The sequence below is a fragment of the Salmo salar genome, chromosome ssa03, assembly GCF_905237065.1.
Source record: "Salmo salar chromosome ssa03, Ssal_v3.1, whole genome shotgun sequence".
Lineage (NCBI taxonomy): Eukaryota > Metazoa > Chordata > Actinopteri > Salmoniformes > Salmonidae > Salmo > Salmo salar.
In genome coordinates, this window is record NC_059444.1 from 45,014,913 (window position 1) to 45,042,767 (window position 27,855).

Here is a 27,855-nt window from a genome sequence, read left to right on the forward strand (position 1 = left end):
GCAAGAAGCAACCACAAGACCTAGGGACCCTGGCATGTTGGTGCTGCTTTGCCCCTTGATGGTCAGTGGTTATAGATGTGCTTGGTCCCCCTGGCGTGTTGAAGGGCGCATGCCCACTGCGGTGACGCCGCAGCTCCATGTGTGTTGAGAAGCGCATTATTTGGCAACAGAGGCGGTAGCGTGGAGGGCAGAAAAAATACAGGGTATACCCTGAATAAAAAATAAATACATTGAATAATCGGAGCAGATTGTCACCATAAATACTAGTGGCCCTGTCTCTCGGCTGTGTGGCGTACAATTTGAGGTTGTTGTACCCAAAATTCGAATTCTTATTCCATATGAATCTCTAGTCTTACCTTAACTCTGTGTCCTTGATTCCTCAACCTCTTTCACAAAACGCAGGTTCCTCCCCTCGGACCTTCTCCTCCAATGTGTTTTGAGAAGGAGGTTGAGGAATCAAGGACACAAGGAATCAAGGAAAGACATTTGAGATTTACCTCATAGTTGTGCTACCACTGGGACACTGAAGAAGTGGGTAGAAGTACCCCCATACTGAAACAGGGTCATATAATATCATCCCCTAGTGGATTGAGAATTGGGCCAGTAACCCCAGAAACCCGCAGCGAAAGGTCGCTGGTTCGAATACCCGAGCCGTCAAGGTGAAACATCTTCCGTAATACTATGGCTACAGTTGTGGGGGCATAAACTGATCCTACATCTGTAGTTAGAGGCATCTTCTACCTCGAGCGGACATGAGCCAGTTACTGAGATCAGTCCTTCAGAGACTTGTCACATCATTCTCTGACTTGCAGGTAGAAAGTGCACTTCACCGCAGGTCTAGGATCTAAATCTTAACTGTTAGGGAGATGACAAGATATCTGAACCTGTATCAGAGTGTAGAGGCCACTTCTACCCCCTCAGACAGCTCCACTGAAAGGGCAGGAGAAAAACACAAATACCCCCACATAGAATCTGCTTCATCTCAATGCACATGTTTACCCCCCCAATGGTTTTTGAAAGAATAGATTGAAAAGAGGTGAGCTTGGGAAGAGAGGAATAGAGAGAGAAGGAGGAGGGGGGAGATATTCCAAGGCAATGCTGCGAGCGTGATACTAGCCACTGATACTTATTAGGTAATAGGTGTCTTAGCAAAGCTATGAGGAGGAAGCCACTTCCTGCCAAATAGTGAGTGGGGCTGATCGGGACTGGGACAGCTACTTTGTGCTTTGTTATAGTACTTAATGGGAATCATGTTGTTACTGGTGGCCATTACCTCATGCAGGGAGAGTAGAGAAGCCACAGTCCTGACCAGACCACAGTGAAAGAAACGCAGTGTGAATCTGAAATTAGGACGTGGTTCTTTGTTCTCATCGATTGATCATTATAATGTGTTGTGGTTGATGAATATTTAGCAGAGAGCATTCATTCACATTTTCACGTCTTTATGAAAGCCGCATAATGAATGTGGTCTGTTTTCTCACTAATGCTTACTGTAAATAGAAGAAAAACAGAGTGAGTTAGAGAGTGTGAGGGAGTCAGGGAACGTAAGGGGACTTATAAAAGGGAGCCATAGCATGAACAAACTTACATCACAAGCACAACACTTCCATTGTAGTACTACATTTACAAACTTACAAGTGTATGGGAAATAAAGTTGTACGACAGGGCAGCAGGTAGCTTAGCGGTTAAGGGCGTTGGGACAGTAACCGAACGGTCACTGGTCCGAATCTGTCGATGTGCCCTTGAGCAAGCCATTTAACGCTAATCGCTCCTGTAAGTCGCTCTGGATAAGATTATCTGCTAAATGACAAAACATGTAATGACACGATAGTGCTAGGAGGAGGGCTGAGAGTGTTAAAGAAACCCAGTTGCTGTCTGAAGAGAGTGGTATTCAGTCTTCGATGGATGGGTCGCTTCTCCGACTGCAGTAGGTAGTTTCTCACAGAGACCAGAACAAAGAAGCAACCTGAATGTCTGCAGTAGTCTTCTATATTAATATCCTACTCTTTGCTCCACTTCCTGGGGGGCTGTAGGCTTTTGTCTCTGCCTAATGCTACATAGATAAATCCCACCATTAAGTACTCTACGCAAACGGAGCAACGGAGTGTCATATATGGTTCATTACAGAATTTGAGCTGGACAAAAGTACATAAATTGTATGCTCCGTCACTGGGGTGGGCACAAAAGCATGGCACACACAATTGCCTCAAGGACTATAATGCTGGTTGTTCACAGGAAAGGAAAGACCAGGCAAACAGAGATGGCAGAGTGGAGAGGTCTGACATCATTCAGGCAAAGGGAGAACGGCCCCATTCACTGCATTATAAACAAGCAACAGGGCTTTTCTCTGACACTAGCAGACACAGGAACCTGTGAAGAGATGATAGAGATGTGTGTAGTAACTTAGGGCCAAAGATAAGACTTCCCTGCAGCTTACAGGATATATCAGGGGCCTTTTGTGCTCCAGGTATGAGTTACCCATAGGCACAGCCTAATCTATAACTAACATTACATTTACGTTTGAGTCATTTAGCAGACGCTCTTATCCAGAGCGATTCACAGGAGCAACTAGGGTTAAGTGCCTTGCTCAAGGGCACACAGATTGTTCACCTAGTCGGCTCAGGGATTCAAACCAGCAACCTTTTGGTTACAGGTCCAACGCTCTTAAGCGCTAGGCTACCTGACGCCTTCATTAAGGAGGGGAAACACAAAACTGACCTCAGATCAGTGTTTATGGCAACTTCATCCTGCTCCTCCTTTTGTGTCTTTTGGGATAAACAGCAGGACAGTTAGCTGATAAAGCATTCACTTTGAATTTCCCTTTTTGAGTATCCCTCCCCCGGTCCCCCTGCTCTTTGGTGTATCTATCTCACCACTTCTCCCCCCTGAGTACTTTGGAGTAGGATGAAGTTGACACTGGTCTAAGGTCAGTATGGTTAGCATTTGGGCAGAGCAAGGTAAACTAATCTGATCCAATATCTGTTTGTAGAGGAAACCTAAAAACTCACATCTCCCCACTTCCCTCTCACACAGAGCATGCATTTAGGTGAGCTGTGGTCATTTCCCATTTGGAGATAAACTAGATTAGAAGACTGATTGAACATTACACCAAGGATGAGGTCTCAGTCATACATGCCCAAGGGCAGGCTATTCACAATGGTATGATATTTCTGATGTTGTGACAGTTTGCTTCTGTATTATCTTCTGACCTGTTATGAAGAGAGAAGGGGATATGGCCTCGGTCACTGTGCATGCGAATAGGGCTCCTCAGACCCATGCCTATGGCAACTGATCTGGGATCAGTTCTACCTATTAAAGTTCTTACTATGGCCATTGTAGGCTAAAAAGCAAGTCGGATCCTGTTACAGGTATTGAAGGCAAGAAGCAACCACAAGACCTAGGGACCCTGGCATGTTGGTGCTGCTTTGCCCCTTGATGGTCAGTGGTTATAGATGTGTTGGCGTGTTGAAGGGCGCATGCCCACTGCGGTGACGCCGCAGCTCCATGTGTGTTGAGAAGCGCATTATTTGGCAACAGAGGCGGTAGCGGGGAGGGCAGAACAGATACAGGGTATACCCTGGATTAAAAATAAATAAAAATACATCGAATAATTGCAGCAGATTGTCACCCTAAATACCTTGGACGAAGCGCAGTCGACGGATCGCTGTCGAATCGACCGAGTAAGTTGATTGAGGTGTTCCGAAGTTTTTTTGGGGGAAGTGGATTAAGGGAAGCCTTTTATTTGGACTTATCGAGAGCCAGCTCCTCTTCCTCCACCTATCTGTGACGATAGAGAAACTGATGGGCTGTTGAAAAGTAGCACTTCTCCGCAGAATGAAAGCGCTACGGTTGGGTACGGGCTTCATACAAGTTGCATCTCCAGGCTTTATTGTTATGCCCACACATAGTTTGACAATATGTCGTATTTTAATTTCACTTCGCCAATCTAATTTTAGAATGGGATCGATCGAACAGAGACTGTCAATCTGGATTGTCGAGTGTCTGGTCGTGGACTGGGAGTTCAAATTATTTTTAGAGCAGCACTTCGTTACATGGCTGGTTACTTAGTTATCTTTTTTGTCAACCCAGGTAGATGGCTTGCCAGTGCGAATATTCATTATCACGAACTACTTAACACGTGTAATACGTTATACTATTATTTAAATAGAGAGCGAATACGTTTAGCCAATTTTGGAGTTGACGTTTTCCTCTGGCCACATTCTCCTGAACGAAGGCAAGCTAGCCCTAGCTAACGTTCTAGTAGCTACTTGTTTCTTTACGCCTGCTTCGTTCGGTTAGTAACTTACTTGATTGGCTTGATCGGAGGTCCGGGTACCCGGTTGTTTATTTTCTAATACAAAAAACGTCGCTAACACAGCTCAATTTGAGCTTTTCATGTAACTTAAATGCACCACGTTGTGGTTTCGTGAACTGCGTGTTGGTGTTTCACTTTTTTGGGGCAAATAAATAACTGGACAGACAGGTACTGGTAGCTAGTAACGTTAAGTTAGCAAGGTGGCCCAATAATAATTCATTGGCATTGTTCATGCTAGCTGGCTGCTAGGTTATTTTCATGGTTGCGTGATGTATAAACATGTTGTGGTCGAGCGTGACGCCGGTCGGAATACAGCGTGGGCTTTAGTTTTTAAAGGGAGACTTTGGATGGTTTATGTGGGTTTAACCGTGGCGTAATGGTGGACGGGGTTTGAGCCCCTGCCCTAGTCGTGGCACTTAACCCTACAGGCTGCCAGTGTTCTACTGTATCAAAATAGTCCTTGGTAATCTTCCTACTTCTGCAACGACCATAGTCTTCCTCCTCTTAAAGCTGAACGCACACACATTTACACAAACTCACACACACTTTCTCTCCTGCCTAGCGGTATGAGTCGGCTGATGCAGTGCAAAAGTATCTGAACCAGTCACTGTACTGTAAGGCATGCACAGATTCAGTGAGTTGTGATCGGTTGTCAGTGACCGGTTCCTATACACCTCAGCTGTGTCCAGTTTTCTTTCGGCTGCTCGGAAAGTGCTTTTTTTATGTGCTTTTTTGTTCGCTTATGTCAGTTTTGGGCTCACTTTGGTTGGTGAACTATAGGCCAATCATGCAGAGGATTCTTGTAGCCAGAGAGTGTCAACTAAGAGTAGCCTCTGGTATGGGTCCTTAGTTTTTCCTGTTCAGATCACATAGTCAGGAAATACTCAGGCCCCTAGTTATGTGTAACCAAGTAGTACGCTACAGGTTCCTGTTTTTAACAATTAGCATATGAAAATGGTTTGCATGATAAGGCTATCTGCCTGCTGTACTGCTAACTGGTTTATCTTAGGGGTTCTAGAGTAATATAAAAGAAAGGTTCTGGAATGGTCAATCATTTGTTCGTCAGAGCAATAGCTTTGGGGGTTCTTTGCAATGTGTTATCACATGGTTGCATGAATAAGCACCCTAATGGAGGCAGAGATCTGTATACAATGACAAGATGCTCATGTTTCCGTCCCAACAATGGGAGTTGTTGTCTCAAAGGCAGGCGACAAGCAGGTTCAAAATAAGCCCATAGAAACGCATTGGGCTTATTTTGGACAGATTTTGGCGAGAGTCCAACCTCTTGCTTTGCCTCTTCCTCTCTGACGGGGGCTTCTTTAATCAAGAGGACCTTATAGAAAAGGGGGATATGCAACTTAAATGTGTCTTCCGCATTTAACCCAACCCCTCTGAATCAGAGAGGTGCGGGGGGCTGCTATAATCGGCATCCACGTCTTCGGGGCCCAGGGGACAGTGGGTTAACTGCCTTGCTCAAGGGCAGAACGATACATTTTTACCTTGTCAGCTCGAGATTCGATCCAGCAACCTTTCGGTTACTGGCCCAACGCTCTAACCACTAGGCTATTCACTATAATTATAGTTGTCCTCACATTGCCAGTGAGACATTCTGGGCACATTGTAATATGGACTTGGATGGAGAGTAGCAGAGTAAAGACTTTGTATCACCTGGCAGGCCTAAACAGGCTGACGTTTCAGGCAGTCTTTTCAAAGCGCTATTACACTAAAAGGGCATCATCAATTTCACAGTATTATTCCAACCTCATAGTCTGGAAATATATATCAAACACAGGACAATCACGTTTTTGACTGCACTGGGTCTTTATCAAGTTAGGAGCACAACATAACATTTCATATTTTTTCAATTAATTTAGATATAGCCTATGGGCATTTTCATGTAAAAGGACCCATGATCACCAAAATGTGAAGTTCATAGGAGCATATCAAAATGTGTGTAAAATGAATGCCAAGAGTATATATTTTTGGGAAATGAAGGCTTAGATACTTATTTTTAAGATGGAAAATGGTTGAAAAATGTAAGTAAAGGCTTTGATTTCTGAAGAAACCGATGGAAAAGGGTCTTAGAAAACATCTACCAGAAAAAGTCTTCAGAAATACATCAAAACACAATGTTGATAAAGACCCCTGCCACCTATTATCAACACTTTTTATATTTCGTTTTGGATAACATTTTTGCATTTCCAAAAACCCACTTATCTTTAAGATATTTTCTAATTTCTCTCCCTCATGAGGAGGGAGAATAATGAAAGTTCACAGAAGTATAAAGTTATGGTAGACTTATCAATTAGTTATAGTGATTTTACCAATATAAATTTTGTTTATGAAGTGATTAAAACTCATAATTCCCTTGTTGGGTCACCTGCTACTGTCCTCACTTCCATACTGTTATGTTCAGTTCATAACTTTTTTTTCTTTGTCTTTCTGTCGTCTGGTGTTCAAACCAAGAGTGTTAAACCAGTCTGAGTCTGGAGTCGAGTCTGGACTCTCGCGCTCTCATTCATATATATATATATATACTCAGCAAAAAAAGAAACCTCTCACTGTCAACTGCATTTATTTTCAGCAAACTTAACATGTGTAAATATTTGTATGAACATAGGATTCAACAACTGAGAAACAAACTGAACAAGTTCCATAGACATGTGACTAACAGAAATGAAATAATGTGTCCCTGAACAAAGTGGGGGTCAAAAGCAAAAGTAACAGTCAGTATCTGGTGTGGCCACCAGCTGCATTAAGTACTGCAGTGCATCTCCCCCTCATGGACTGCACCAGATTTGCCAGTTCTTGCTGTGAGATGTTACCCCACTCTTTCACCAAGGCACCTGCAAGTTTCCAGACTTTTCTGGGGGGTAATGGCCCAAGCCCTCATCCCCCGATCCAACAGGTCCCAGATGTGCTCAATGGGATTGAGATCCGGGCTCTTCACTGGCCATGGCAGAACACTGACATTCCTGTCTTGCAGGAAATCACGCACAGAACGAGCACTATGGCTGGTGGCATTGTCATGCTGGAGGGTCATGTCAGGATGAGCCTGCAGGAAGGGTACCACATGAGGGAGGAGGATGTCTTCCCTGTAACATTGAGATTGCCTGCAATGACAACAAGCTCAGTCTGATGATGCTGTGACACGCTGCCCCAGACCATGACGGACCCTCCACCTCCAAATCGATCCCACTCCAGAGTACAGGCCTCGGTGTAACACTCATTCCTTTGACGAAAAACGCGAATCCGACCATCACCCCTGGTGAGACAAAACTGCGACTCGTCAGTGAAGTGCACTTTTTGCCAGTCCTGTCTGGTCCGGCGACGGTGGGTTTGTGCCCAAAGGCAACGTTGTTGCCGGTGATGTCTGGTGAGGACCTTCCTTGCAACAGGCCTACAAGCCCTCAGTCCAGCCTCTCGCGGACAGTCTGAGCACTGATGGAAGGATTGTGCGTTCCTGGTGTAACTCGGGCAGTTGTTGTTGCCATCCTGTACCTGTCCCGCAGGTGTGATGTTCGGATGTACCGATCGTGTGCAGGTGTTGTTACACGTGGTCTGACACTGCGAGAACGATCAGCTGTCCGTCCTGTCTCCCTGTAGCGCTGTTTATGGTGTCTCACAGTACAGACATTGCAATTTATTGCCCTGGCCACATCTGCAGTCCTCATGCCTCCATGCAGCATGCCTAAAGCACGTTCACGCAGATGAGCAGGGACCCTGGGCATCTTTCTGTTGGTGTTTTTCAGAGTCAGTAGAAAGGCCTCTTGAGTGTCCTAAGTTTTCATAACTGTGACCTTAATTGGCTACCGTCTGTAAGCTGTTAGTGTCTTAATAACCGTTCCACAGGTGCATGTTCATTAATTGTTAAAGGTTAATTGAACAAGCATGGAACACAGTGTTTAAACCCTTTACAATGAAGATCTGTGAAGTTATTTAGATGTTTATGAATTAACTTTGAAAGACAGAGTCCTGATAAAGGGATGTTTCTTTTTTTTGCTGAGTTTATATACACGGTACGAGTCTAAAGTTTGGACACACCTACTCATTCCAGGGTTTTTCTTAAATTTTTACTATTTTCTACATTTTAGAATAATAGTGAAAACATCAAAACTATGACATAACATATATGGAATCATGTAGTAGGCAAAGTGTTAAACAAATAAAAATATATTGTATATTCTTCAAATTAGCCACTCTTTGCCTTGACAGCTTTGCACACTCTTGGCATTCTCTCATGAGGAAGTCACCTGGAATGCATTTCAATTAACAAGTGTGTCTTGTTAAGTTCATTTGTGGAATTTCTTTATTTCCTTAATGCGTTTGAGCCAATCAGTTGTGTTGTACGGGTGGTATACAGAACATAGCCCTATTTGGTAAAAGACCAAGTCCATATTATGGCAAGAACAGCTCAATTAAGCAAAGAGAAACGGCAGTCCATCATTACTTTAAGACATGAAGGTCAGTCAATCTGGAACATTTCAAGAACTTTGAAAGTTTCTTCAAGTGCAGTCACAAAAACCATCAAGCGCTATGATGAAACTGGCTCTCATGAGGACCGCCACTGGAAAGGAAGACCCAGCGTCACCTGTGCTGTAGAGGATAAGTTCATTAGAGTTACCAGCCTCAGAAATTGCAGCCTAAATAAATGCTTTAAAGAGTTCAAGTAACAGACACATCTCAACATCAACTGTTCAGAAGAGACTGTGAATCAGGCCTTCATGGTTGAATTGCTGCAAAGAAACCACTACTAATGGACACCAATAATAATACGAGACTGTAGTAGGCCAAGAAACATGAGCAATGGAGATTAGACCAGAGGAAATCTGTCCTTTGGTCTGATGAGTCCAAATTTGAGATTTTTGGTTCCAAGTGCTGTGTCTATGAGATGCAGAGTAGGTGAACGGATGATCTCCGCATGTGTGGTTCCCACCTTGAAGCATGGAGGAGGTGCTTTGCTGGTGACACTGTTTGTGATTTTATTTAGAATTCAAGGCACACTTAATTAATAACCTCTTACATCTAGACGTTGTCCACGTATTCTAAGTCAGAGCCGTCCAGAGTACTGATGCTGGACGGGCGAGCAGGTGCGGGCAGTGATCGATTGAATAGCATGCATTTAGTTTTACCTGCGTTTAAGAGCAGTTGGAGGCCACGGAAGGAGAGTTGTATGGCATTGAAGCTCGTCTGGAGGTTAGTTAACACAGTGTCCATATATTCCAGCCTCTGACATTGCTCGTTCGGATATTTCTTAATTTCAGTAGAGCACAGTGCAGTACAGCACAGAAGGGTAGACTTTAGTACTTGTACTTACTGTATTGTACTGTACTCTACTCTACTCACGGTACAGTATGGTGCTGTACTGGTCTGTACTCAATACTGTGCTATCCAAACATCAATGATGGATTTGGTCCAGTAAATCTGTGGACGTTAACATCCAGGCCAGGGTGGACTGACCAAATGTCAACTATATTTCAACTCGGTTGGTACTCAGTGGGTGAGGATGCTGGTTACACTAAATGTAAAGAGAGGAGGCTCATGGGTAGGTGTCAGTAAGACCCAGGAGAGATGACACACAAGCATACACTACCGTTCAAAAGTTCGGGTCACTTAGAAATGTCTTTGTTTTCCATGAAAACATACATGAAATGAGTTGCAAAATTAATAGGAAATATAGTCAAGACATTGACAAGGTTATAAATAATGATTTTTAATTGAAATAATAATTGTGTCCTTCAAACTTTGCTATCATCAAAGAATCCTCCATTTGCAGAAATTACAGCCTTGCAGACCTTCGGCATTCTTAGTTGTCAATTTGTTGAGATAATCTGAAGAGATCACTCCATGCTTTCTGAAGCACCTCCCACAAATTGGATAGGCCTGATGGGCACTTCTTATCCTCTTACATCTAGACGTTCCGCTAGCGGAACACCGCTCCAATATCCAATGATTGGGCGTGGCGCGAAATACAAACTCCTCGAAAATTCTAAAACTTCCATTTTTCAAACATGACTATTTTACAGCATTTTAAAGACAAGACTCTCCTTTATCTAACCACACTGTCCGATTTCAAAAAGGCTTTACAACGAAAGCAAAACATTAGATTATGTCAGGAGAGTACCCAGCCAGAAATAATCAGACACCCATTTTTCAAGCTAGCATATAATGTCACAAAAAACAAAACCACAGCTAAATGCAGCACTAACCTTTGATGATCTTCATCAGATGACACTCCTAGGACATTATGTTATACAATACATGCATGTTTTGTTCAATCAAGTTCATATTTATATCAAAAACCAGCTTTTTACATTAGCATGTGACGTTCAGAACTAGCATTCCCACCGAACACTTCCGGTGAATTTACTAAATTACTCACGGTAAACGTTCACAAAAAACATAACAATTATTTTAAGAATTATAGATACAGAACTCCTTTATGCAATCGCGGTGTCCGATTTTAAAATAGCTTTTCGGTGAAAGCACATTTTGCAATATTCTGAGTAGATAGCTCGCCATCACGGGCTAGCTATTTTGACACCCACCAAGTTTGGTACTCACCAAACTCAGATTTACTATAAGAAAAATTGGATTACCTTTGCTGTTCTTCGTCAGAATGCACTCCCAGGACTTCTACTTCAACAACAAATGTTGGTTTGGTTCCAAATAATCCATAGTTATATCCAAATAGCGGAGTTTTGTTCGTGCGTTCAAGACACTATCCGAAGGGTGACGCGCGGACGCGTATCGTGACAAAATATTCCATTACCGTACTTCGAAGCATGTCAAACGCTGTTTAAAATCAATTTTTATGCGATTTTTCTCGTAAAATACCGATAATATTCCGACCGGGAGTCGTTGTTTTCATTCAAAGACTGATAATCTAAAAGGGGCCTTCACGTGCACGCGCGCGCCCGTCTCAATGTTCTCAGATCGACCACTATCCAAATGCGCTACTGTTTTTCAGCCATGGGCTGCAAAGTCATCATTCAACGTTGTGGCGCCTTCTGAGAGCCTATGGGAGCCTTAGAAAGTGTCACGTTACAGCAGAGATCCTTTGTTTTGGATAGAGATGACAAAGAAGGCCAAGAAATGGTCAGACAGGGTACTTCCTGTACAGAATCTTCTCAGGTTTTGGCCTGCCATTTGAGTTCTGTTATACTCACAGACACCATTCAAACAGTTTTAGAAACTTTGGAGTGTTTCTATCCAAAGCTACTAATTATATGCATATTCTAGTTTCTGGGCAGGAGTAATAACCAGATTAAATCGGGTACGTTTTTTATCCGGCCGTGAAAATACTGCCCCCTATCCATAACAAGTTAACCAGCATGACCACCACAGCATTCTGCATCCCATACGCCATCCCATCTGGTTTGCGCTTAGTCCCACTATCATTTGTTTTTCAACAGGACAATGACCCAACACACCTCCAGGCTGTGTACGGGCTATTTGACCATGAAGGAGAGCGATGGAGTGCTGCATCAGATTATCATTTTTTTTCACCTTTATTTAACCAGGTAGGCAAGTTGAGAACAAGTTCTCATTTATAATTACGACCTGGCCAAGATAAAGCAAAGCAGTTCGACATATACAACAACACAGAGTTACACATGGAGTAAAACAAACACAGTCAATAATACAGTAGAAAAATAAGTCTATATACAATGTCAGCAAATGAGGTGAGATAAGGGAGGTAAAGGCAAAAAAAAGGCCATGGTGGCGAAGTAAATACAATATAGCAAGTAAAATACTGGAATGGTAGATTTGCAGTGGAAGAAAGGGCAAAGTAGAAATAATGGGGTGCAAAGGAGCAAAATACATACGTACATACAGTAGGGGAAGAGGTAGTTGTTTGGGCTAGATTATAGATGGGCTATGTACAGGTGCAGTAATCTGTGAGCAGCTCTGACAGCTGGTGCTTAAAGCTAGTGAGGGAGATAAGTGTTTCCAGTTTCAGAGATTTTTGTAGTTCGTTCCAGTCATTGGCAGCAGAGAACTGGAAGGAGAGGCGGCCGAAGGAGGAATTGGCTTTGGGGGTGACCAGAGAGATATACCTGCTGGAGCGTGTGCTACAGGTGGGTGCTGCTATGGTGACCAGCAAGCTGAGATAAGGGGGGACTTTACCTAGCAGTGTCTTGTAGATGACCTGGAGCCAGTGGGTTTGGCGACGAGTATGAAGCGAGGGCCAGCCAACAAGAGCGTACAGGTCGCAGTTGTGAGTAGTATATGGGGCTTTGATGACAAAACAGATGGCACTGTGATGGACTGCATCCAATTTATTGAGTAGGGTATTGGAGGCTATTTTGTAAATGACATCGCCGAAGTCGAGGATCGGTGGGATGGTCAGTTTTACGAGGGTATGTTTGGCAGCATGAGTGAAGGATGATTTGTTGCGAAATAGGAAGCCAATTCTAGATTTAACTTTGGATTGGAGATGCTTGATGTGAGTCTGGAAGGAGAGTTTACAGTCTAACCAGACACCTAGGTATTTGTAGTTGTCCACATATTCTAAGTCAGAACCGTCCAGAGTAGTGATGCTGGACGGGCGGGAAGGTGCAGGCAGCGATCGGTTGAAGAGCATGCATTTAGTTTTACTTGTATTTAAGAGCAGTTGGAGGCCACGGAAGGAGAGTTGTATGGCATTGAAGCTTATCTGGAGGGTTGTTAACACAGTGTCCAAAGAAGGGCCAGAAGTATACAGAATGGTGTCATCTGCGTAGAGGTGGATCAGAGACTCACCAGCAGCAAGAGCGACGTCATTGATGTATTCAGAGAAGAGAGTCGGCCCAAGAATTGAACCCTGTGGCACCCCCATAGAGACTGCCAGAGGTCCGGACAACAGGCCCTTTGATTTGACACACTGAACTCTATCAGAGAAGTAGTTGGTGAACCAGGTGAGGCAATCATTTGAGAAACCAAGGCTATTGAGTCTGCCGATGAGGATGTGGTGATTGACAGAGTCGAAAGCCTTGGCCAGGTCAATGAATACGGCTGCACAGTATTGTTTCTTATCGATGGCAGTTAAGATATCGTTTAGGACCTGAGGTGCACCCATGACCAGCTCTGAAACCAGATTGCATAGCGGAGAAGGTGCGGTGGGATTTGAAATGGTCGGTAATCTGTTTGTTGACTTGGCTTTTGAAGACCTTAGAAAGGCAGGGTAGGATAGATATAGATCTGTAGCAGTTTGGGTCAAGAGTGTCCCCCCCTTTGAAGAGGGGGATGACCGCAGCTGCTTTCCAATCTTTGGGAATCTCAGACGACACAAAAGAGAGGTTGAACAGGCTAGTAATAGGGGTTGCAACAATTTCGGCAGATCATTTTAGAAAGAAAGGGTCCAGATTGTCGAGCCCGGCTGATTTGTAGGGGTCCAGATTTTGCAGCTCTTTCAGAACTTCAGCTGACTGGATTTGGGGGAAGGAGAAATGGGGAAGGCTTGGGCGAGTTGCTGTGGGGGGTGCAGTGCTGTTGACCGAGGTAGGGGTAGCCAGGTGGAAAGCATGGCCAGCCGTAGAGAAATGCTTATTGGAATTCTCAATTATAGTGGATTTATCGGCGGTAACAGTGTTTCCTAGCCTCAAAGCAGTGGGCAGCTGAGAGGAGGTGCTCTTATTCTCAATTATAGTGGATTTATCAGCGGTAACAGTGTTTCCTAGCCTCAAAGCAGTGGGCAGCTGAGAGGAGGTGCTCTTATTCTCCATGGACTTTACAGTGTCCCAGAACTTTTTTGAGTTTGTGTTGCAGGAAGCAAATTTCTGCTTGAAAAAGCTAGCCTTGGCTTTTCTAACTGCCTGTGTATATTGGTTTCTAACTTCCCTGAAAAGTTGCATATCACGGGGGCTGTTCGATGCTAATTCAGGATGTTTTTGTGTTGGTTAAGGGCAGTCAGGTCTGCAGAGAACCAAGGGTTATATCTGTTCCTGGTTCTAAATTTCTTGAATGGGGCATGCTTATTTAAGATGGTGAGGAAGGCATTTAAAAATAATAACCAGGCATCCTCTACTGACGGGATGAGGTCAATATCCTTCCAGGATACCCGGGCCAGGGCGATTAGAAAGGCCTGCTTGCTGAAGTGTTTCAGGGAGCGTTTGACAGTGATGAGTGGAGGTCGTTTGACCGCTGACCCATTACGGATGCAGGCAATGAGGCAGTGATCGCTGAGATCTTGGTTGAAAACAGCAGAGGTGTATTTAGAGGACAAGTTGGTTAGGATGATATATCTTTGAGGGTGCCCGTGTTCACGGCTTTGGTGTGGTACCTGGTAGGTTCATTGATAATTTGTGTGAGATTGAGGGCATCAAGCTTAGATTGTAGGATGGCTGGAGTGTTAAGCATGTCCCAGTTTAGGTCACCTAGCAACACGAGCTCTGAAGATAGATGGGGGGCAATCAGTTCACATATGGTGTCCAGAGCACAGCTGGTGGCAGAGGGTGGTCTATGGCAGAGGGTGGTCTGTAGCAGGCGGCAACGGTGAGAGACTTGTTTTTAGAGAGGTGGAATTTTAAAAGTAGAAGTTCAAATTCTTTGGGTACAGACCTGGATAGTAGGACAGAACTCTGCAGGCTATCTCTGCAGTAGATTGCAACACCGCCCCCTTTGGCTGTTCTATCTCGTCTGAAAATGTTGTCGTTTGGAATGGAGATTTCAGAGTTTTTGATGGTCTTCCTAAGCCAGGATTCAGACACGGCTAGGACATCCGGGTTGGCGGAGTGTGCTAAAGCAGTGAATAAAACAAACTTAGGGAGGAGGCTTCTAATGTTAACATGCATGAAACCAAGGCTATTACGGTTACATAAGTCATCAAAAGAGCGCCTGGGGAATAGGAGTGGAGCTAGGCACTGTAGGGCCTGGATTCACCTCTACATCGCCAGAGGAACAGATGAGGAGTAGGATAAGGGTACGGCTAAAAGCTATGAGAATTGGTCGTCAAGGACGTCCGGAACAGAGAGTAAACGGAGCAGGTTTCTGGGGGCGATAAAATAGCTTCAAGGTATAATGTACAGACAAAGGTATGGTAGGATGTGAATACAGTGATGGTAAACCTAGATATTGAGTGATGATGAGAGAGATATTGTCTCTAGAAACATCATTGAAACCAGGTGATGTCATCGCATGTGTGGGTGGTGGAACTGAAAGGTTGGATAAGGTATAGTGAGCAGGGCTAGAGGCTCTACAGTGAAATAAGCCAATAAACACTAACCAGAACAGCAATGGACAAGGCATATTGACATTAAGGAGAGGCATGCTTAGCCGAGTGATCATAAGGGTCCAGTGAGTAGTGAGGATTGGTTGGGGTCACGGCGATTCAGACAGCTAGCCGGGCCATGGGTAGCAAGCAGGCAGAAGATGGAGGGAGGTCTGTTTTTAGCCACCTCGTGCGTTTCCGTCGGTAGATTAGTGGGGTTCCGTGTGGTATAGGGGATCAATCCAATTGGCAAAATAGTTATAGTTATAGTGGCCCAAGAAAATTGTCCGATAGACCTATTCAGATAGCAGCCGATAAGACAGCTAACGATTAGCGGGCTGCAGATGGTCGTACAGGTTACGTCGCGACGGTGGGGCCAGTTGGATAACTCCCTCGCACAGATAACATCGGTAGTCCAGTTGTGAAGGCCCGGTGGGGCTCAGCATTGGCAGTAAAACGGGTCCGGATAGGTGATTGTTGCCCAGGAGTGGCTGATGGAACTCTTCAGCTGGCTAGCTCCGGAATAATGGATGTTTGCTCCAGGACCGACATTAGCCAATAGACACTCGGATAGTAGCTAGCTAGCTACAAGATGCAGGTGTAAATGTCCAGAGCTTGCGGTAGAAATCCGGGGATATGGAGAGAAAATAGATCCAGTATGCTCTGGTCTGAGTCGCGTTGTACAAAACTGCCGATAGCTTTTCGAGCTAAAGGATAGCTGATGACCACCAACCGTGGTTAGCTGAATACTAACGTTAGCCAGTGAACTGGCTAGCTTCTGTTGAGGATTTCAGATTTGAGGTAAATAATACTTTTTTTTTTTTTAATTGGTGAGGCGGGTTTCAGGGGAGAGTTTTGAAGTTGAGTTTTTAGAAAAAAAATATATTAAAAAGATATGCGAAGAAAATATGTAAATATATATACACGGGACACGACAAGGACAAAGGATGTCTGACTGCTATGCCATCTTGGATTGCCATCTGACCTCCACATTCACCTGACCTCAACTCAATTGAGATGGTTTGGGATGAGTTGGACTGCAGAGTGAAGGAAAAGCAGCCACAGGTGCTCAGCATATGTGGGAATTCCTTCTAGACTGTTGGAAAAGCATTCCAGGTGAAGCTGGTTGAGAGCATGCCAAGAGTGTGCAAAGCTGTCATCAAGGCAATGGGTGGCTACTTTGAAGAATCTCAAATATAAAATATATGTTCATTTAACACTTTTTTGGTTACTACATGGTTCCATATGTGTTATTTCATAGTGTTGATGTCTTCACTATTATTCTACAATGTAGAAAATAGTACAAATAAAGGAAAAACCATGGAATGAGTAGTTGTGTCCAAACTTTTGACTGTGTGTGTGTACATACACTAACGTTCAAAAGTTTGTTGTCACTTATTAATGTTCTTATTGTTTTGAAAGAAAAGCAAAAACAATATTTAGCCATTAAAATATCAAATTGATCAGAATTACAGTGTAGACATTGTTAATGTTGTAAATGACTATTGTCGTTGAAAACGGCAGATTTCTTTTTAATGGAATATCTACATTGGTTTACAGATGCCCATTATCAGCAACCAATACTCCCATGTTCCAATGGCATGTTGTTACCTAATCCAAGTTTATCATTTTAAAAGGCTAATTGAACATTAGAAAACCCTTTTGCAATTATGTTGGCACAGCTGAAAAGAAGCAAAAAACCTGGCTTTCTTTAGACTAGGTAAGTATCTGGAGCATCAGCATTTGTGGGTTCGATTACAGGCTCAAAATGGCCAGAAACAAAGACCTTTCTTCTGAAACTCATCAGTCTATTCTTGTTCTGAGAAATGAAGGCTATTCCATGTGAGAAATTGCCAAGAAACTGAAGATCTCGTACAACACTGTGTACTGTTCCCTTCCCAGAACAGCGCAAACTGGTTCTAACCAGAATAGAAAGAGGAGTGGGAGGCCCCGGTGCACAACTGAGCAAGAGGACAAGTACATTAGTGTCTAGTTTGAGAAACAGACGCCTCACAAGTCTTCAACTGGCAGCTTCATTAAATAGTACCCGCAAAACACCAGTCTCAACGTCAACAGTGAAGAAGCGACTTCGAGATGCTGGCCTTCTAGACAGAGTTGCAAAGAAAAAGCCATATCTCAGACTAGCCAATAAAAATAAAAGATTAAGATGCGCAAAAGAACACCGACACTGGACAGAGGAAGATTGGGAAAAAGTGTTATCGACAGACGAATCTAAGTTTGATGTGTTCGGATCACAAAGAAGAACATTCGTGAATTCAGAAAAAATGAAAAGATGCTGAAGGAGTGCGTGACGCCATCTGTCTAGCATGGTGGAGGCAATGTGATGGTCTGGGGTTGCTTTGGTGGTGGTAAAGTGGGAGATTTGAACAGGGTAAAAGGGATCTTGAAGAAGGAAGGCTATCACTCCATTTTGCAACGCCATGCCAAACCCTGTGGACGGTGCTTAATTGGAGCCAATTTCCTCCTACAACAGAACAATGATCCAAAGCACAGCGCCAAACTATGCAAGAACTATTTAGGGAAGAATCACCGGATCTCAACCCTATTGAGCTGTTGTGGGAGCAGCTTGACCGTATGGTACTTAACTTGTTATGGATAGGGGGCAGTATTTTCACGGCCGGATAAAAAAACGTACCCGATTTAATCTGGTTATTACTCCTGCCCAGAAACTAGAATATGCATATAATTAGTAGCTTTGGATAGAAACACTCAAGTTTCTAAAACTGTTTGAATGGTGTCTGTGAGTATAACAGAACTCAAATGGCAGGCCAAAACCTGAGAAGATTCTGTACAGGAAGTACCCTGTCTGACCATTTCTTGGCCTTCTTTGTCATCTCTATCCAAAACAAAGGATCTCTGCTGTAACGTGACACTTTCTAAGGCTCCCATAGGCTCTCAGAAGGCGCCACAACGTTGAATGATGACTTTGCAGCCCATGGCTGAAAAACAGTAGCGCATTTGGATAGTGGTCGATCTGAGAACAATGAGACGGGTGCGCGCGTGCACGTGAAGAGTCCATTTTAGATTATCAGTCTTTGAATGAAAACAACGACTCCCGGTCGGAATATTATCGGTATTTTACGAGAAAAATCGCATAAAAATTGATTTTAAACAGCGTTTGACATGCTTCGAAGTACGGTAATGGAATTTTTTGTCACGATACGCGTCCGCGCGTCACCCTTCGTTACCCTTCGGATAGTGTCTTGAACGCACGAACAAAACTCCGCTATTTGGATATAACTATGGATTATTTGGAACCAAACCAACATTTGTTGTTGAAGTAGAAGTCCTGGGAGTGCATTCTGACGAAGAACAGCAAAGGTAATCCAATTTTTCTTATAGTAAATCTGAGTTTGGTGAGTACCAAACTTGGTGGGTGTCAAAATAGCTAGCCCGTGATGGCGAGCTATCTACTCAGAATATTGCAAAATGTGCTTTCACCGAAAAGCTATTTTAAAATCGGACACCGCGATTGCATAAAGGAGTTCTATATCTATAATTCTTAAAATAATTATGTTTTTTGTGAACGTTTACCGTGAGTAATTTAGTAAATTCACCGGAAGTGTTCGGTGGGAATGCTAGTTCTGAACGTCACATGCTAATGTAAAAAGCTGGTTTTTGATATAAATATGAACTTGATTGAACAAAACATGCATGTATTGTATAACATAATGTCCTAGGAGTGTCATCTGATGAAGATCATCAAAGGTTAGTGCTGCATTTAGCTGTGGTTTTGTTTTTTATGACATTATATGCTAGCTTGAAAAATGGGTGTCTGATTATTTCTGGCTGGGTACTCTCCTGACATAATCTAATGTTTTGCTTTCGTTGTAAAGCCTTTTTGAAATCGGACAGTGTGGTTAGATAAAGGAGAGTCTTGTCTTTAAAATGCTGTAAAATAGTCATGTTTGAAAAATGGAAGTTTTAGAATTTTCGAGGAGTTTGTATTTCGCGCCACGCCCAATCATTGGATATTGGAGCGGTGTTCCGCTAGCGGAACGTCTAGATGTAAGAGGATAAGAAGTGCCCATCAGGCCTATCCAATTTGTGGGAGGTGCTTCAGAAAGCATGGAGTGATCTCTTCAGATTATCTCAACAAATTGACAACTAAGAATGCCGAAGGTCTGCAAGGCTGTAATTTCTGCAAATGGAGGATTCTTTGATGATAGCAAAGTTTGAAGGACACAATTATTATTTCAATTAAAAATCATTATTTATAACCTTGTCAATGTCTTGACTATATTTCCTATTAATTTTGCAACTCATTTCATGTATGTTTTCATGGAAAACAAAGACATTTCTAAGTGACCCGAACTTTTGAACGGTAGTGTATGCTTGTGTGTCATCTCTCCTGGGTCTTACTGACACCTACCCATGAGCCTCCTCTCTTTACATTTAGTGTAACCAGCATCCTCACCCACTGAGTACCAACCGAGTTGAAATATAGTTGACATTTGGTCAGTCCACCCTGGCCTGGATGTTAACGTCCACAGATTGACTGGACCAAATCCAAACCCATCATTGATGTTTGGATAGCACAGTATTGAGTACAGACCAGTACAGCACCATACTGTACCGTGAGTAGAGTAGAGTACAGTACAATACAGTAAGTACAAGTACTAAAGTCTACCCTTCTGTGCTGTACTGCACTGTGCTCTACTGAAATTAAGAAATATCCGAACGAGCAATGTCAGAGGCTGGAATATATGGACACTGTGTTAACTAACCTCCAGACGAGCTTCAATGCCATACAACTCTCCTTCCGTGGCCTCCAACTGCTCTTAAACGCAGGTAAAACTAAATGCATGCTATTCAATCGATCACTGCCCGCACCTGCTCGCCCGTCCAGCATCAGTACTCTGGACGGCTCTGACTTAGAATACGTGGACAACTACAAATACCTGGGTGTCTGGTTAGACTGTAAACTCTCCTTCCAGACTCACATTAAGCATCTCCAATCCAAAATGAAATCTAGAATCGGCTTCCTATTTCGCAACAAACCGTCCTTCACTCATGCTGCCAAACACACCCTCGTAAAACTGACCATCCTACCGATCCTTGACTTCGGTGATGTCATCTATAAAATACCCCCCAACACTCTACTCAACAAACTGGATGCAGTCTATCACAGTGCCATCCGTTTTGTCACCAAAGCCCCATACACTACCCACCATTGCGACCTGTACGCTCTCGTTGGTTGGCCCTCGCTTCATACTCGTCGCCAAACCCACTGGCTACAGGTTATCTACAAGTCTCTGCTAGGTAAGGCCCCGCCTTATCTCAGCTCACTGGTCACCATAGCAGCACCCACTCGTAGCACGAGCTCCAGCAGGTATATCTCACTGGTCACCCCCAAAGCCAATTCCTCCTTTGGTCGTCTTTCCTTCCAGTTCTCTGCTGCCAATGACTGGAACGAACTGCAAAAATCTCTGAAGCTGGAGACTCATATCTCCCTCACTAGCTTTAAGCACCAGCTGTCAGAGCAGCTCACAGATCAGTACACCTGTACATAGCCCATCTGTAAACAGCCCATCTATCTACCTACCTCATCCCCATACTGTATTTATTTATTTATCTTGATCCTTTGCACCCCAGTATCTCTACTTGCACATTCATCTTCTGCACATCTACCATTCCAGTGTTTTAATTGCTATATTGTAATTACTTTTCCACCATGGCCTATTTATTGCCTTAACTTACCTCATTTGCTCTCACTGTATATAGACTTTTTTGGTTTTCTTTTCTTGTACTGTATTATTGACTGCATGTTTGTTTAGTCCATGTGTAACTCTGTGTTGTTGTATGTGTCAAATTGCTACGCTTTATCTTGGCCAAGTCGCAGTTGCAAATGAGAACTTGTTCTCAACTAGACTACCTGGTTAAATAATGGTGAAATTAAAAAATTAAAAAAGAAAAAAGAAATATATGTACATATGATATATACTGCTCAAAAAAATAAAGGGAACACTTAAACAACACAATGTAACTCCAAGTCAATCACACTTCTGTGAAATCAAACTGTCCACTTAGGAAGCAACACTGATTGACAATAAATTTCACATGCTGTTGTGCACATGGAACAGACAACAGGTGGAAATTATAGGCAATTAGCAAGACACCCCCAATAAAGGAGTGGTTCTGCAGGTGGTAACCACAGACCACTTCTCAGTTCCTATGCTTCCTGGCTGATGTTTTGGTCACTTTTGAATGCTGGCGGTGCTTTCACTCTAGTGGTAGCATGAGACGGAGTCTACAACCCACACAAGTGGCTCAGGTAGTGCAGCTCATACAGGATGGCACATCAATGCGAGCTGTGGCAAGAAGGTTTGCTGTGTCTGTCAGTGTAGTGTCCAGAGCATGGAGGCGCTACCAGGAGACAGGCCAGTACATCAGGAGATGTGGAGGAGGCCGTAGGAGGGCAACAACCCAGCAGCAGGACCGCTACCTCCGCCTTTGTGCATGGAGGAGCAGGAGAAGCACTGCCAGAGCCCTGCAAAATGACCTCCAGCAGGCCACAAATGTGCATGTGTCTGCTCAAACGGTCAGAAACAGACTCCATGAGGGTGGTATGAGGGCCCGACGTCCACAGGTGGGGGTTGTGCTTACAGCCCAACACCGTGCAGGACGTTTGGCATTTGCCAGAGAACACCAAGATTGCCAAATTCGCCACTGGCGCCCTGTGCTCTTCACAGATGAATGCAGGTTCACACTGAGCACGTGACAGACGTGACAGAGTCTGGAGACGCTGTGGAGAACGTTCTGCTGCCTGCAACATCCTCCAGCATGACTGGTTTGGCGGTGGGTCAGTCATGGTGTGGGGTGGCATTTCTTTGGGGGGCCGCACAGCCCTCCATGTGCTCGCCAGAGGTAGCCTGACTGCCATTAGGTACCGAGATGAGATCCTCAGACCCCTTGTGAGACCATATGCTGGTGCGGTTGGCCCTGGGTTCCTCCTAATGCAAGACAATGCTAGACCTCATGTGGCTGGAGTGTGTCAGCAGTTCCTGCAAGAGGAAGGCATTGATGCTATGGATTGGCCCGCCCCGCCCGTTCCCCAGACCTGAATCCAATTGAGCACATCTGGTACATCATGTCTCGCTCCATCCACCAACGCCACGTTGCACCACAGACTGTCCAGGAGTTGGCGGATGCTTTAGTCCATGTCTGGGAGGAGATCCCTCAGGAGACCATCCGCCACCTCATCAGGAGCATGCCCAGGCATTGTAGGGAGGTCATACAGGCATGTGGAGGCCACACACACTACTGAGCCTCATTTTGACTTGTTTTAAGGACATTACATCAAAGTTGGATCAGCCTGTAGTGTGGTTTTCCACTTTAATTTTGAGTGTGACTCCAAATCCAGACCTCCATGGGTTGATAAATTGGATTTCCATTGATTATTTTGGTGTGATTTTGTTGTCAGCACATTCAACTATGTAAAGAAAAAAGTATTTAATAAGATTGTTTCTTTCATTCAGATCTAGGATGTGTTGTTTAAGTGTTCCCTTTATTTTTTTGAGCAATATATATATATATATATATGTGTGTGTGTGTGTGTGTGTGTGTGTGTGTGTGTGTGTGTGTGTGTGTGTGTGTGTGTGTGTGTGTGTGTATATATATATATGTGTGTATATATATGTGTGTATATATATGTGTGTGTATATATATATATATATATAGTGGTGTGTTTTGTATGTAACATTATTAAAGTGACCAGTGTTCAATGACTAGAATACAGTGTATATACCTTGCGTTTGAAAAGTATTTAGACCAATTGAGATTTTCCACATTTTGTTATGTTACAGCCTTATTCTAAAATTGATTAAATTGTTCAGGGGAAAAAACTATCTACACACAATACCCTATGATGATGAAGCAAAAACAGTTTCATAAATTTTGGCAAATTTATTAAAAAGAAAAAACTGAAGGGCTTCCCGGGTGGTGCTTGAGGCATCACTACAGTCCCGGGTTTGATCCCAGGCTGTGTCACATTGCATTTCCTTGTCCCATTGTGCTCTAGCGACTCCTTGTGGCGGGCCGGGCACCTGCAAGCTTACTTCAGTCGCCAGCTGGATGGTGTTTCCTCCGACATGTTGGTGTGGCTGGGTTCCGGGTTAAGCGAGCAGTGTGTCAATTAGCAGTGGGGCCTATATTGTGCTATAGCTTGCAAAATAAACAAATGTGACTCTGGGTGACAAGATAAGGAAGACTGTTTTTTCCAACATTAGTACTGTTTTCCTCAAAACATTTATTCAAATCAAAGGAAATTTTATGTCACATGCGCTGAATACAACAGGTGTAGACCTTACAGTGAAACGCTTACTTAGAAGTCCTTAACCAACAATGCAGTTTTAAGAAAAATAAGTGTAAAGTTAAAATTTAAAATACCAAATAGTTAAAGAGCAACAGTAAAATAACAGTAGCGAGGCAATATACAGGGGGTAGCGATACCGAGTCAATGTGCGGGGGCACAGGTTAGTCGAGGTAATATGTACAGTTGAAGTCGGAAGTTTACATACACCTTAGCCAAATTCATTTAAACTCAGTTTTTGACAATTCCTGACATTTAATCCTAGCAAAAATTCCCTGTCTTAGGTCAGTTAGAATCACGCTTTATTTTAAGGATGTAAAATGTCAGAATAATAGTAGAGAATTTTTTATTTCAGCTTTTATTTCTTTCATCACGTCCCCAGTGGGTCAGAAGTTTACATACACTCAATTTGTATTTGGTAGCATTGATTTTAAATTATTTAACTTGGGTCAAACGTTTCAGGTAGCCTTCCACAAGCTTCCCCCAATAAGTTGGGTGAATTTTGGCCCATTCCTCCTGACAGAGCTGGTGTAACCAAGTCAGGTTTGTAGGCCTCCTTGCTCGCACACGCTTTTTCAGTTCTGCCCACACATTTTCTATAAGATTGAGGTCAGGGCTTTGTGATGGTCACTCCAATACCTTGATTTTGTTGTCCTTACGCCATTTTGCTAGAACTTTGGAAGTATGCTTGGGGTCATTGTCTATTTGGAAGACCCATTTGTGACCAATCTTTAACTTCCTGACTGATGTCTTGAGATGTTGCTTCAATATATCCACATAATGTTCCATCCTCATGATGCCATCTATTTTGTGAGGTGCACCAGTCCCTCCTGCAGGAAAGCACCCCCACAACATGATGCTGCCACCCCCGTGCTTCAAGTTTGGGATGGTATTCTTCGGCTTGCAGGCCTCCCCCTTTTTCCTTCAAACATAACGATGGTCATTATGGCCAAGCAGTTCTATTTTTGTTTCATCAGACCAGAGGACATTTCTCCAAAAAGTATGATCTTTGTCCCCATGTGCAGTTGCAAACCATAGTCTGGCTTTTTTATGGTGGTTTTGGAGCAGTGGCTTCTTCCTTGCTGAGCGGCCTTTCAGGTTATGTTGATATTGGACTCATTTTACTGTGGATATAGATACTTTTGTATCTATATCCTCCAGCATCTTCACAAGGTCATTTTCTGTTGTTTTGGGATTGATTTGCACTTTTCGCACCAAAGTACGTTCATCTCTAGGAGACAGAACGCGTCTCCTTCTTGAGCAGTATGACGGCTGCGTGGTCCAATGGTGTTTATACTTGTGTACTATTGTTTGTACAGGTGAACGTGGTACCTTCAGGCGTTTGGAAATTGCTCCTAAGGATGAACCAGATTTGTGGAGGTCTACAATTTTTTTTTCTGATGTCTTGGCTGATTTCTTTTGATTTTCCCATGATGTCAAGCAAAGATGCAGTGAGTTTGAAGGTAGGCCTTGAAATACATCCACAGGTACACATCCAATTGACCCAAATCAGTTAGCCTAATAGAAGCTTCTAAAGCCATGACATTATTTTTTGGAATTTTTCAAGTTGTTTAAAGGCACAGTCAACTTAGTGTATGTAAACTTCTGACCCACTGAAATTGTGATACAATGAATTAGAAGTGAAATATTCTGTCTGTAAACAATTGTTTGAAAAATTACGTGTGTCATGCACAAAGTAGATGTCCTAACTGACTTCCCAAAGCTGTAGTTTGTTAACAAGAAATTTGTGGAGTGGTTGAAAAACTAGTTTTAATGACTCCAATCTATGTGTATGTAACCTTCCGACTTCAACTGTAGGTAGAGTTAAAGTGACTATGCATAGATAATAACCGAGAGTAGCAGCAGCGTAAAAGAGTGAGTGGGAGGGCAAATGCAAATAATCTGGATAGCCATTTGATTAATTGTTCAGTAGTTTTATGGCTTAGGGGTAGAAGCTGTTAAGGAGTGCCTTGGACCTAGAATTGGTGCTCTGGTACTGCTTGCCGTGCGGTAGCAGAGAGAGTCTGGAGTCTTTGATAATTTTTAGGGCCTTCCTCTGACACCGCCCGGTATAGAGGTCCTGGATGGCAGGAAACTTGGCCCCAGTGATGTACTGGGCCGTACGCACTACCCTCTCTAGTGCCTTGAGGTCGGAGGCTAAGCAGTTGCCATACCAGGCAGTGATGCAACCAGTCAGGATGCTCTCGATGGTGCAGCTATAGAACCTTTTAAGGATCTGAGCACACATGCCAAGTCTTTTCAGTCTACTGAGGGGGGATAGGCTTTGTCGTGCCCTCTTCACGACTGCCTTGGTGTGTTTGGACCATGTTAGTTTGTTGGTGATGTCAACACCAAGGAACTTGAAGCTCTCAACCTGCTCCACGACAGCCCAGTCGATGAAAATGGGGGCGTGTTCGGTCGTCATTTTCCTGTTGTCCACACTGCCAGGTCTCTGACCACCTCCCTATAGGCTGTCTCATCGTTGTCGGTGATCAAGCCTACCACTGTTGTGTCGTCTGCAAACTTAATGATGGTGTTGGAGTCATGCCTGGCCATGCAGTCATGGGTGAACAGGGAGTGCAGGAGGGGACTAAGCACGCACCCCTGAGGGGCCCCCCTGTTATGGATTAGCATGGCAGATGTGTTGTTACCTACCCTTTTCACCTGGGGCCAGCCCGTCAGGAAGTCCAGGATCCAGTTGCAGAGGGAGGTGTTTAGTCCCCGGGTCCTTAGCTTCGTGATGAGCTTTGAGGGCACTATGGTGTTGAATGCTGAGCTGTAGTCAATGAATAGCATTCTCACATAGGTGTTCCTTTTGTCCAGGTGGGAAAGGGCAGTGTGGAGTGCAATAGAGATTGCATCATCTGTGGATCTGTTGGGGTTGTATAGAAATTGGAGTGGGTCTAGAGTTTCTGGGATAATGGTGTTGATGTGAGCCATGACCAGCCTTTCAAAGCACTTTATGGCTACAGACGTGAGTGCTACGGGTCGGCACTCATTTAGGCAGGTTACCTTAGTCCCTGTGCCCAAGAACACTATGTTGGTCTGCTTGAAACATGTTGGTATTACAGACCCAGTCAGGAACAGGTTGAAAATGTCAGTGAAGACACTTGCCTGATGGTCAGCGCATGCTCGGAGTACACGTCCTGGTAATCCATCTGGCCCCCCGGCCTTACATTGAGGGAAAAAAGTATTTGATCCCCTGCTTATTTTGTACGTTTGCCCACTGACAAAGAAATGATCAGTCCATCATTTTAATGATAGGTTTATTTGAACAGTGAGAGACAGAATAACAACAATTGATTTGCATTTTAATGAGGGGAAATAAGTATTTGACCCCTCTGCAAAACATGACTTAGTATTTGGTGGCAAAACCCTTGTTGGCAATCACAGAGGTCAGACGTTTCATGTAGTTGGCCACCAGGTTTGCACACATCTCAGGAGGGATTTTGTCCCACTCCTCTTTGCAGATCTTCTCCAAGTCATTAAGGTTTCGAGGCTGACGTTTGGCAACTCGAACCTTCAGCTCCCTCCACAGATTTTCTATGGGATTAAGGTCTGGAGACTGGCTAGGCCACTCCAGGACCTTAATGTGCTTCTTCTTGAGCCACTCCTTTGTTGCCTTGGCCGTGTGTTTTGGGTCATTGTCATGCTGGAATACCCATCCACGACCCATTTTCAATGCCCTGGCTGAGGGAAGGAGGTTCTCACCCAAGATTTGACGGTACATGGCCCCGTCCATCATCCCTTTGATGCGGTGAAGTTGTCCTTTCCCCTTAGCAGAAAAACACCCCCAAAACATAATGTTTCCACCTCCATGTTTGACGGTGGGGATGGTGTTCTTGGTGTCATAGGCAGCATTCCTCCTCCTCCAAACACGGCGTGTTGAGTCGATGCCAAAGAGCTCCATTTTGGTCTCATCTGACCACAACACTTTCACCCAGTTGTCCTCTGAATCATTCAGATGTTCATTGGCAAACTTCAGACGGGCATGTATATGTGCTTTCTTGAACAGGG

The 27,855-nt window shown here is 43.8% G+C and overlaps 1 protein-coding gene across 2 annotated transcripts in view; it reads left to right on the forward strand.

Annotated features, from left to right (window-relative positions):
• Positions 1 to 3,506: 3,506 nt before the first annotated feature.
• Positions 3,507 to 27,855, forward strand: part of LOC106600556 (transcriptional repressor p66 alpha) — an 83,145-nt gene continuing 58,796 nt past the window's right edge. The window contains exon 1 of one of the 2 annotated variants that reach the window (XM_045714892.1): positions 3,507 to 3,680. The gene's annotated coding sequence lies outside the window, so the exon portion shown is untranslated. Of the gene's footprint in view, positions 3,681 to 3,725; positions 3,854 to 27,855 lie in introns of those variants that run through there. The other variant, XM_014192005.2, reaches the window with a different exon arrangement.